At 37.1% G+C, this 12523-nt stretch overlaps 9 non-coding genes across 9 annotated transcripts; all 9 read right to left on the bottom strand.

Annotated features, from left to right (window-relative positions):
• Positions 1–377: 377 nt before the first annotated feature.
• On the bottom strand, positions 378–450 carry TRNAA-AGC (transfer RNA alanine (anticodon AGC)). The gene has a single exon. It is a non-coding gene; the product is annotated as a tRNA-Ala (tRNA).
• Positions 451–1220: 770 nt separating this feature from the next.
• Positions 1221–1293, bottom strand: TRNAA-AGC (transfer RNA alanine (anticodon AGC)). The gene has a single exon. It is a non-coding gene; the product is annotated as a tRNA-Ala (tRNA).
• A 1071-nt stretch (positions 1294–2364) lies between these two features.
• TRNAA-AGC (transfer RNA alanine (anticodon AGC)) lies at positions 2365–2437 on the bottom strand. The gene has a single exon. It is a non-coding gene; the product is annotated as a tRNA-Ala (tRNA).
• Positions 2438–3672: 1235 nt separating this feature from the next.
• Positions 3673–3745, bottom strand: TRNAA-AGC (transfer RNA alanine (anticodon AGC)). The gene has a single exon. It is a non-coding gene; the product is annotated as a tRNA-Ala (tRNA).
• A 2139-nt stretch (positions 3746–5884) lies between these two features.
• TRNAA-AGC (transfer RNA alanine (anticodon AGC)) lies at positions 5885–5957 on the bottom strand. The gene has a single exon. It is a non-coding gene; the product is annotated as a tRNA-Ala (tRNA).
• A 2442-nt stretch (positions 5958–8399) lies between these two features.
• On the bottom strand, positions 8400–8472 carry TRNAA-AGC (transfer RNA alanine (anticodon AGC)). The gene has a single exon. It is a non-coding gene; the product is annotated as a tRNA-Ala (tRNA).
• A 700-nt stretch (positions 8473–9172) lies between these two features.
• TRNAA-AGC (transfer RNA alanine (anticodon AGC)) lies at positions 9173–9245 on the bottom strand. The gene has a single exon. It is a non-coding gene; the product is annotated as a tRNA-Ala (tRNA).
• A 228-nt stretch (positions 9246–9473) lies between these two features.
• Positions 9474–9546, bottom strand: TRNAA-AGC (transfer RNA alanine (anticodon AGC)). The gene has a single exon. It is a non-coding gene; the product is annotated as a tRNA-Ala (tRNA).
• A 1962-nt stretch (positions 9547–11508) lies between these two features.
• Positions 11509–11581, bottom strand: TRNAA-AGC (transfer RNA alanine (anticodon AGC)). Its single transcript has one exon. It is a non-coding gene; the product is annotated as a tRNA-Ala (tRNA).
• Between the last annotated feature and the right edge of the window lie 942 nt (positions 11582–12523).

The raw sequence follows: 12523 nt of genomic DNA, 5'->3' as shown, positions 1-12523 counted from the left end.
ACATACTGTCATATTATAACTTGTAATTCTAGGGTTTGAGTCTCAAAAACAACTAGTTGTTGAATTCGACTCACTGCAGAATCCGGGTATCGATCCCGGTACCTCTCACATGCTAAGCGAGCGCTCTACCACTTGAGCCTATTCTCCGACGATATTGACGTTTGAGCCTCCTTAAGTGAGTCTCGATGTATCTAATTTATAATCAGAAATATTCAGAATTCAATCATATGCTCGTAAAGTCAAATTACTTAGAATTGAACAAATCATTTTTTCTAAAATGATTAAATATCACAGTGACAGTAAACATACTGTCATATTATAACTTGTAATTCGAGGGTTTGAGTCTCAAAAACAACTAGTTGTTGAATTCGACTCACTGGAGAATCCGGGTATCGATCCCGGTACCTCTCACATGCTAAGCGAGCGCTCTACCACTTGAGCTAATTCCCCGACGACATTCACCGTTGAGCCTCCTTAAGTGAGCCTCGATGTAACGAATTTATTTTTTCTAAACAATGATTATCACAGTGACCGTAAACATACTGATATAATACTACTTGTAATTCGAAGGTTTGAGTCTCAAAAACAACTAGTTATTGTACACAACTCAATGGAGAATCCGGGTATCGATCCCGATACCTCTCACATGCTAAGTGAGCTAATGCTACCACTTGAGCTAATTCCCCGACGATATTTACGTTTGAGCCTCCTTAAGTGAGTGTCGATGTAAGTAAATTATAATCAGAAATATTCAGAATTTCAATCATATGCTAGAAAAGTCAAATTACTTAGAATTGAACAAATCATTTTTTCTAAAATGATTAATATCACAGTGACCGTAAACATACTGTCACATTATAACTTGTAATTCTAGGGTTTGAGTCTCAAAAACAACTAGTTGTTGAATTCGACTCACTGCAGAATCCGGGTATCGATCCCGGTACCTCTCACATGCTAAGCGAGCGCTCTACCACTTGAGCCTATTCTCCGATGTTATTCACGTTTCCGCCTCCTTAAGTTAGCCTCGATGTAACGAATTTATAATCATAAATATTCAGAATTTCAATCATTTGCTCGTAAAGTAAAATTACTTAGAATTGAACAAATCATTTTTTCTAAAATGATTAAATATCACAGTGACAGTAAACATACTGTCATATTATAACTTGTAATTCGAGGGTTTGAGTCTCAAAAACAACTAGTTGTTGAATTCGACTCACTGGAGAATCCGGGTATCGATCCCGGTACCTCTCACATGCTAAGCGAGCGCTCTACCACTTGAGCTAATTCCCCGACGACATTCACCGTTGAGCCTCCTTAAGTGAGCCTCGATGTAACGAATTTATTTTTTCTAAACAATGATTATCACAGTGACCGTAAACATACTGATATAATACTACTTGTAATTCGAAGGTTTGAGTCTCAAAAACAACTAGTTATTGTACACAACTCAATGGAGAATCCGGGTATCGATCCCGATACCTCTCACATGCTAAGTGAGCTAATGCTACCACTTGAGCTAATTCCCCGACGATATTTACGTTTGAGCCTCCTTAAGTGAGTGTCGATGTAAGTAAATTATAATCAGAAATATTCAGAATTTCAATCATATGCTAGTAAAGTCAAATTACTTAGAATTGAACAAATCATTTTTTCTAAAATGATTAATATCACAGTGACCGTAAACATACTGTCACATTATAACTTGTAATTCTAGGGTTTGAGTCTCAAAAACAACTAGTTGTTGAATTCGACTCACTGCAGAATCCGGGTATCGATCCCGGTACCTCTCACATGCTAAGCGAGCGCTCTACCACTTGAGCCTATTCTCCGATGTTATTCACGTTTCCGCCTCCTTAAGTTAGCCTCGATGTAACGAATTTATAATCATAAATATTCAGAATTTCAATCATTTGCTCGTAAAGTAAAATTACTTAGAATTGAACAAATCATTTTTTCTAAACAATTATTATCACAGTAACCGTAAACATACTGTCATAATATAACTTGTAATTCGAGGGTTTGAGTCTCAAAAACAACTAGTTGTTGAATTCGACTCACTGGAGAATCCGGGTATCGATCCCGGTACCTTTAACATGCTAAGCGAGCGCTCTACCACTTGAGCTAATTCCTCGACGATATTGACGTTTGAGCCTCCTTAAGTGAGTCTCGATGTATCTAATTTATAATCAGAAATATTCAGAATTCAATCATATGCTCGTAAAGTCAAATTACTTAGAATTGAACAAATCATTTTTTCTAAAATGATTAAATATCACAGTGACCGTAAACATACTGTCATATTATAACTTGTAATTCGAGGGTTTGAGTCTCAAAAACAACTAGTTGTTGAATTCGACTCACTGGAGAATCCGGGTATCGATCCCGGTACCTCTCACATGCTAAGCGAGCGCTCTACCACTTGAGCTAATTCCCCGACGACATTCACGGTTGAGCCTCCTTAAGTGAGCCTCGATGTAACGAATTTATTTTTTCTAAACAATGATTATCACAGTGACCGTAAACATACTGATATAATACTACTTGTAATTCGAAGGTTTGAGTCACAAAAACAACTAGTTATTGTACACAACTCACTAGAGAATCCGAGTATCGATACCGGTACCTCTCACATGCTAAGCGAGCGCTCTACCACTTGAGCTAATTCCCCGACGATATTCATGTTTGAGCCTCCTTAAGTGAGTCTCGATGTAACTAATTTATAATCGGAAATATTCAGAATTTCAATCATTTGCTCGTAAAGTAAAATTACGTAGAATTGAACAAATCAATTTTTCTAAACAATTATTATCACAGTGACCGTAAACATACTGTCATAATATAACTTGTAATTCGAGGGTTTGAGTCTCAAAAAAAACTAGTTGTTGAATTCGACTCACTGGAAAATCCGGGTATCGATCCCGGTACCTCTCACATGCTAAGCGAGCGCTCTACCACTTGAGCTAATTCCGCGATGATATTCACGTTTGAGCCTCCTTAAGTGAGCCTCAATGTAACGAATTTATTTTTTCTAAACAATGATTATCACAGTGACCGTAAACATACTGATATAATACTACTTGTAATTCGAAGGTTTGAGTCTCAAAAACAACTAGTTATTGTACACAACTCAATGGAGAATCCGGGTATCGATCCCGGTACCTCTCACATGCTAAGCGAGCTAATGCTACCACTTGAGCTAATTCCCCGACGATATTCACGTTTGAGCCTCCTTAAGTGAGCCTCGATGTAACGAATTTATTTTTTCTAAACAATGATTATCACAGTGACCGTAAACATTCTGATATAATACTGCTTGTAATTCGAAGGTTTGAGTCACAAAAACAACTAGTTATTGTACACAACTAAATGGAGAATCCGAGTATCGATACCGATACCTCTCACATGCTAAGCAAGCGCTTTAACACTTGAGCCTATTCCCCGGTGATATTCACGTTTCAGCCTCCATGAGTGAGCCTCGATGTAACTAATTTATAATCTGAAATATTCAGAATTTCAATCATATGCTCGTAAAGTCAAATTACTTAGAATTGAACAAATCATTTTTTCTAAACAATTACTATCACAGTGACCGTAAACATACTGTCATATTATAACTTGTAATTCGAGGGTTTGAGTCTCAAAAACAACTAGTTGTTGAATTCGACTCACTGGAGAATCCGGGTATCGATCCCGGTACCTCTCACATGCTAAGCGAGCGCTCTACCACTTGAGCTAATTCCCCGACGATATTCACGTTTGAGCCTCCTTAAGTGAGCCTCGATGTAACGAATTTATTTTTTCTAAACAATGATTATCACAGTGACCGTAAACATACTGATATAATACTACTTGTAATTCGAAGGTTTGAGTCACAAAAACAACTAGTTATTGTACACAACTAAATGGAGAATCCGAGTATCGATCCCGGTACCTCTCACATGCTAAGCGAGCGCTCTACCACTTGAGCTAATTCCCCGACGATATTCACGTTTGAGCCTCCTTAAGTGAGCCTCGATGTAACGAATTTATTTTTTCTAAACAATGATTATCACAGTGACCGTAAACATACTGATATAATACTACTTGTAATTCGAAGGTTTGAGTCACAAAAACAACTAGTTATTGTACACAACTAAATGGAGAATCCGAGTATCGATCCCGGTACCTCTCACATGCTAAACAAGCGCTCTACCACTTCAGCTAATTCCCCGATGATATTCATGTTTGAGCCTCCTTAAGTGAGTCTCGATGTAACTAATTTATAATCGGAAATATTCAGAATTTCAATCATTTGCTCGTAAAGTAAAATTACGTAGAATTGAACAAATCATTTTTTCTAAACAATTATTATCACAGTGACCGTAAACATACTGTCATAATATAACTTGTAATTCGAGGGTTTGAGTCTCAAAAACAACTAGTTGTTGAATTCGACTCACTGGAGAATCCGGGTATCGATCCCGGTACCTCTCACATGCTAAGCGAGCGCTCAACCACTTGAGATAATTCCTCGACGATATTGACGTTTGAGCCTCCTTAAGTGAGTCTCGATGTATCTAATTTTAATCAGAAATATTCAGAATTCAATCATATGCTCGTAAAGTCAAATTACTTAGAATTGAACAAATCATTTTTTCTGAAATGATTAATATCACAGTGACCGTAAACATACTGTCATAATATAACTTGTAATTCGAGGGTTTGAGTCTCAAAAACAACTATTTGTTGAATTCGACTCACTGGAGAATCCGGGTTTCGATCCCGGTACCTCTAACATGCTAAGCGAGCGCTCTACAACTTGAGCTAATTCCCCGACAATATTGACGTTTGAGCCTCCTTAAGTGAGTCTCGATGTATCTAATTTATAATCAGAAATATTCAGAATTCAATCATATGCTCGTAAAGTCAAATTACTTAGAATTGAAGAAATTATTTTTTCAGAAATGATTAATATCACAGTGACCGTAAACATACTGTCATAATATAACTTGTAATTCGAGGGCTTGAGTCTCAAAAACAACTAGTTGTCGAATTCGACTCACTGGAGAATCCGGGTTTCGATCCCGGTACCTCTAACATGCTAAGCGAGCGCTCTACAACTTGAGCTAATTCCCCGACGATATTGACGTTTGAGCCTCCTTAAGTGAGTCTCGATGTATCTAATTTATAATCAGAAATATTCAGAATTCAATCATATGCTCGTAAAGTCAAATTACTTAGAATTGAACAAATCATTTTTTCTAAAATGATTAAATGTCACAGTGACCGTAAACATACTGTCATATTATAACTTGTAATTCGAGGGTTTGAGTCTCAATAACAACTAGTTGTTGAATTCGACTCACTGGAGAATCCGGGTATCGATCCCGGTACCTCTCACATGCTAAGCGACAGCTCTACCACTTGAGCTAATTCCCCGACGATATTCACGTTTGAGCCTCCTTAAGTGAGCCTCGATGTAACGAATTTATTTTTTCTAAACAATGATTATCACAGTGACCGTAAACATACTGATATAATACTACTTGTAATTCGAAGGTTTGAGTCACAAAAACAACTAGTTATTGTACACAACTAAATGGAGAATCCGAGTATCGATCCCGATACCTCTCACATGCTAAGCAAGCGCTTTAACACTTGAGCCTATTCCCCGATGATATTCACGTTTCAGCCTCCTTGAGTGAGCCTCGATGTAACTAATTTATAATCTGAAATATTCAGAATTTCAATCATATGCTCGTAAAGTCAAATTACTTAGAATTGAACAAATCATTTTTTCTAAACAATTACTATCACAGTGACCGTAAACATACTGTCATATTATAACTAGTAATTCGAGTGTTTGAGTCTCAAAAACAACTAGTTGTTGAATTCGACTCACTGGAGAATCCGGGTATCGATCCCGGTACCTCTCACATGCTAAGCGAGCGCTCTACCACTTGAGCTAATTCCCCGACGATATTCACGTTTGAGCCTCCTTAAGTGAGCCTCGATGTAACGAATTTATTTTTTCTAAACAATGATTATCACAGTGACCGTAAACATACTGATATAATACTACTTGTAATTCGAAGGTTTGAGTCACAAAAACAACTAGTTATTGTACACAACTAAATGGAGAATCCGAGTATCGATCCCGGTACATCTCACATGCTAAGCAAGCGCTCTACCACTTGAGCTAATTCCCCGCCGATATTCATGTTTGAGCCTCCTTAAGTGAGTCTCGATTTAACTAATTTATAATCAGAAATATTCAGAATTTCAATCATTTGCTCGTAAAGTAAAATTACGTAGAATTGAACAAATCATTTTTTCTAAACAATTATTATCACAGTGACCGTAAACATACTGTCATAATACAACTTGTAATTCGAGGGTTTGAGTCTCAAAAACACCTAGTTGTTGAATTCGACTCACTGGAGAATCCGGGTATCGATCCCGGTAACTCTCACATGCTAAGCGAGCGCTCTACCACTTGAGATAATTCCTCGACGATATTGACGTTTGAGCCTCCTTAAGTGAGTCTCGATGTATCTAATTTATAATCAGAAATATTCAGAATTCAATCATATGCTCGTAAAGTCAAATTACTTAGAATTGAACAAATCATTTTTTCTGAAATGATTAATATCACAGTGACCGTAAACATACTGTCATAATATAACTTGTAATTCGAGGGTTTGAGTTTAAAAAACAACTAGTTGTTGAATTCGAGTCACTCGAGAATCCGGGTATCGATCCCGGTACCTCTCACATGCTAAGCGACCGCTCTACCACTTGAGCTAATTCCCCGACGATATTCACGTTTGAGCCTCCTTAAGTGAGCCTCGATGTAACGAATTTATTTTTTCTAAACAATGATTATCACAGTGACCGTAAACATACTGATATAATACTACTTGTAATTCGAAGGTTTGAGTCACAAAAACAACTAGTTATTGTACACAACTAAATGGAGAATCCGAGTATCGATCCCGATACCTCTCACATGCTAAGCAAGCGCTTTAACACTTGAGCCTATTCCACGATGATATTCACGTTTCAGCCTCCTTGAGTGAGCCTCGATGTAACTAATTTATAATCTGAAATATTCAGAATTTCAATCATATGCTCGTAAAGTGAAATTACTTAGAATTGAACAAATCATTTTTTCTAAACAATTACTATCACAGTGACCGTAAACATACTGTCATATTATAACTTGTAATTCGAGGGTTTGAGTCTCAAAAACAACTAGTTGTTGAATTCGACTCACTGGAGAATCCGGGTATCGATCCCGGTACCTCTCACATGCTAAGCGAGCGCTCTACCACTTGACCTAATTCCCCGACAATATTCATGTTTGAGCCTCCTTAAGTGAGCCTCGATGTAACGAATTTATTTTTTCTAAACAATGATTATCACAGTGACCGTAAACATACTGATATAATACTACTTGTAATTCGAAGGTTTGAGTCACAAAAACAGCTAGTTATTGTACACAACTAAATGGAGAATCCGAGTATCGATCCCGGTACCTCTCACATGCTAAGCAAGCGCTCTACCACTTGAGCTAATTCCCCGACGATATTCATGTTTGAGCCTCCTTAAGTGAGTCTCGATGTAACTAATTTATAATCGGAAATATTCAGAATTTCAATCATTTGCTCGTAAAGTAAAATTACGTAGAATTGAACAAATCATTTTTTCTAAACAATTATTATCACAGTGACCGTAAACATACTGTCATAATATAACTTGTAATTCGAGGGTTTGAGTCTCAAAAACACCTAGTTGTTGAATTCGACTCACTGGAGAATCCGGGTATCGATCCCGGTACCTCTCACATGCTAAGCGAGCGCTCTACCACTTGAGATAATTCCTCGACGATATTGACGTTTGAGCCTCCTTAAGTGAGTCTCGATGTATCTAATTTATAATCAGAAATATTCAGAATTCAATCATATGCTCGTAAAGTCAAATTACTTAGAATTGAACAAATCATTTTTTCTGAAATGATTAATATCACAGTGACCGTAAACATACTGTCATAATATAACTTGTAATTCGAGGGTTTGAGTCTCAAAAACAACTAGTTGTTGAATTCGACTCACTGGAGAATCCGGGTTTCGATCCCGGTACCTCTAACATGCTAAGCGAGCGCTCTACAACTTGAGCTAATTCCCCGACAATATTGACGTTTGAGCCTCCTTAAGTGTGTCTCGATGTATCTAATTTATAATCAGAAATATTCAGAATTCAATCATATGCTCGTAAAGTCAAATTACTTAGAATTGAACAAATCATTTTTTCTAAAATGATTAAATATCACAGTGACCGTAAACATACTGTCATATTATAACTTGTAATTCGAGGGTTTGAGTCTCAAAAACAACTAGTTGTTGAATTCGACTCACTGGAGAATCCGGGTATCGATCCCGGTACCTCTCACATGCTAAGCGAGCGCTCTACCACTTGAGCTAATTCCCCGACTATTATCACGTTTGAGCCTCCTTAAGTGAGCCTCGATGTAACGAATTTATTTTTTCTAAACAATTATTATCACAGTGACCGTAAACATATTGTCATAATATAACTTGTAATTCGAGGGTTTGAGTCTCAAAAACAACAAGTTGTTGAATTCGACTCACTGGAGAACCCGGGTATCGATCCCGTTACCTCTCATATGCAAAGCGAGCGCTCCACCACTTGAGCTAATTCCGCGATGATATTCACGTTTGAGCCTCCTTAAGTGAGCCTCGATGTAACGAATTTATTTTTTCTAAACAATGATTATCACAGTGACCGTAAACATACTGATATAATACTACTTGTAATTCGAAGGTTTGAGTCTCAAAAACAACTAGTTATTGTACACAACTCAATGGAGAATCCGGGTACCGATCCCGGTACCTCTCACATGCTAAGCGAGCTAATGCTACCACTTGAGCTAATTCCCCGACGATATTTACGTTTGAGCCTCCTTAAGTGAGTGTCGATGTAAGTAAATTATAATCAGATATATTCAGAATTTCAATCATATGCTCCGTAAAGTAAAATTACTTAGAATTGAACAAATCATTTTTTCTAAACAATTATTATCACAGTGACCGTAAACATACTGTCATAATATAACTTGTAATTCGAGGGTTTGAGTCTCAAAAACAACAAGTTGTTGCATTCGACTCACTGGAGAATCCGGGTATCGATCCCGGTACCTCTCACATGCTAAGCGAGCGCTCTACCACTTGAGCTAATTCCCCGACGATATTGCCGTTTGAGCCTCCTTAAGTGAGTCTCGATGTATCTAATTTATAAACAGAAATATTCAGAATTCAATCATATGCTCGTCAAGTCAAATTACTTAGAATTGAACAAATCATTTTTTCTAAACAATGATTATCACAGTGACCGTAAACATACTGATATAATACTACTTGTAATTCGAATGTTTGAGTCTCAAAAACAAATAGTTATTGTACACAACTCAATGGAGAATCCGGGTATCGATCCCGGTACCTCTCACATGCTAAGCGAGCGCTCTACCACTTGAGCTAATTCCCCGATGATATTGTCATAATATAACTTGTAATTCGAGGGTTTGAGTCTCAAAAACAACTAGTTGTTGAATTCGACTCACTGGAGAATCCGGGTATCGATCCCGGTACCTCTCACATGCTAAGCGAGCGCTCTACCACTTGAGCTAATTATCCGACGATATTGTCGTTTGAACCTCCTTAAGTGAGTCTCGATGTATCTAATTTATAATCAGAAATATTCAGAATTCAATCATATGCTCGTAAATTCAAATTACTTAGAATTGAACAAATCATTTTTTCTAAACAATTATTATCACAGTGACCGTAAACATACTGTCATATTATAACTTGTAATTCGAGGGTTTGAGTCTCAAAAACAAATTGTTGTTGAATTCGACTCACTGGAGAATCCGGGTATCGATCCCGGTACCTCTCACATGCTAAGCGAGCGCTCTACCACTTGAGATAATTCCTCGACGATATTGACGTTTGAGCCTCCTTAAGTGAGTCTCGATGTATCTAATTTATAATCAGAAATATTCAGAATTCAATCATATGCTCGTAAAGTCAAATTACTTAGAATTGAACAAATCATTTTTTCTGAAATGATTAATATCACAGTGACCGTAAACATACTGTCATAATATAACTTGTAATTCGAGGGTTTGAGTCTCAAAAACAACTAGTTGTTGAATTCGACTCACTGGAGAATCCGGGTTTCGATCCCGGTACCTCTAACATGCTAAGCGAGCGCTCTACAACTTGAGCTAATTCCCCGACAATATTGACGTTTGAGCCTCCTTAAGTGTGTCTCGATGTATCTAATTTATAATCAGAAATATTCAGAATTCAATCATATGCTCGTAAAGTCAAATTACTTAGAATTGAACAAATCATTTTTTCTAAAATGATTAAATATCACAGTGACCGTAAACATACTGTCATATTATAACTTGTAATTCGAGGGTTTGAGTCTCAAAAACAATTATTATCACAGTGACCGTAAACATACTGTCATAATATAACTTGTAATTCGAGGGTTTGAGTCTCAAAAACAACTAGTTGTTGAATTCGACTCACTGGAGAATCCGGGTATCGATCCCGGTACCTCTCACATGCTAAGCGAGCGCTCTACCACTTGAGCTAATTATCCGACGATATTGTCGTTTGAACCTCCTTAAGTGAGTCTCGATGTATCTAATTTATAATCAGAAATATTCAGAATTCAATCATATGCTCGTAAATTCAAATTACTTAGAATTGAACAAATCATTTTTTCTAAACAATTATTATCACAGTGACCGTAAACATACTGTCATATTATAACTTGTAATTCGAGGGTTTGAGTCTCAAAAACAACTTGTTGTTGAATTCGACTCACTGGAGAATCCGGGTATCGATCCCGGTACCTCTCACATGCTAAGCGAGCTAATGCTACCACTTGAGCTAATTCCCCGACGATATTCACGTTTGAGCCTCCTTAAGTGAGACTCGATGTAACTAATTTATAATCAGAAATATTCAGAATTTCAATCATTTGCTCGTAAAGTAAAATTACTTAGAATTGAACAAATCGTTTTTTCTAAACAATTATTATCACAGTGACTGTAAACATACTGTCATAATATTACTTGTAATTCGAGGGTTTGAGTCTCAAAAACAACTAGTTGTTGAATTTGACTCATTGGAGAATCCGAGTATCGATCCCGGTACCTCTCACATGCTAAGCGAGCGCTCTTCCACTTGAGCTAATTCCCCGACGATATTCATGTTTGAGCCTCCTTAAGTGAGTCTCGATGTAACTAATTTATAATCAGAAATATTCAGAATTTCAATAATATGCTCGTAAAGTAAAATTACTTAGAATTGAACAAATTATTTTTTCTAAACAATTATTATCACAGTGACCGTAAACATACTGTCATAATATAACTTGTAATTCGAGGGTTTGAGTCTCAAAAACAACTAGTTGTTGAATGCGACTCACTGGAGAATCCGGGTATCGATCCCGGTACCTCTCACATGCTAAGCGAGCGCTCTACCACTTGAGCTAATTCCCCGACGATATTCACGTTTGAGCCTCCTTAAGTGAGCCTCGATGTAACGAATTTATTTTTTCTAAATAATGATTATCACAGTGACCGTAAACATACTGATATAATACTACTTGTAATTCGAAGGTTTGAGTCTCAAAAACAACTAGTTATTGTACACAACTCAATGGAGAATCCGAGTATCGATCCCGGTACCTCTCACATGCTAAGCGAGGGCTCTACCACTTGAGCTAATTCCCCGACTCTAGTCACGTTTCAGCTTCCTTAAGTGAGCCTCGATGTAACGAATTTATTTTTTCTAAACAATGATTATCACAGTGACCGTAAACATACTTATACGAATTTATAATCAGAAATATTCAGAATTTCAATCATTTGCTCGTAAAGTAAAATTACTTAGAATTGAACAAATCATTTTTTCTAAACAATTATTATCACAGTGACCGTAAACATACTGTCATAATATAACTTGTAATTCGAGGGTTTGAGTCTCAAAAACAATTAGTTGTTGAAATGGACTCACTGGAGAATCCGGGTATCGATCCCGGTATCTCTCACATGCTAAGCGAGCGCTCTACCACTTGAGCTAATTCCCCGTCGACATTGCGGTTTGAGCCTCCTTAAGTGAGTCTCGATGTATCTAATTTATAATCAGAAATATTCAGAATTCAATCATATGCTCGTCAAGTCAAATTACTTAGAATTGAACAAATCATTTTTTCTAAACAATTATTATCACAGTGACCGTAAACATACTGTCATATTATAACTTGTAATTCGAGGGTTTGAGTCTCAAAAACAACTAGTTGTTGAATTCGAGTCACTCGAGAATCCGGGTATCGATCCCGGTACCTCTCACATGCTAATCGAGCGATCTACCATTTGAGCTAACTCCCCGACGATATTCACGTTTGAGCCTCCTTAAGTGAGCCTCGATGTAACGAATTT

Source organism: Saccoglossus kowalevskii, chromosome 7, assembly GCF_978046115.1.
Source record: "Saccoglossus kowalevskii chromosome 7, keSacKowa6.1, whole genome shotgun sequence".
Taxonomy (NCBI): Eukaryota; Metazoa; Hemichordata; class Enteropneusta; family Harrimaniidae; genus Saccoglossus; species Saccoglossus kowalevskii.
This window is presented reverse-complemented; position numbering and strand designations above follow the sequence as displayed.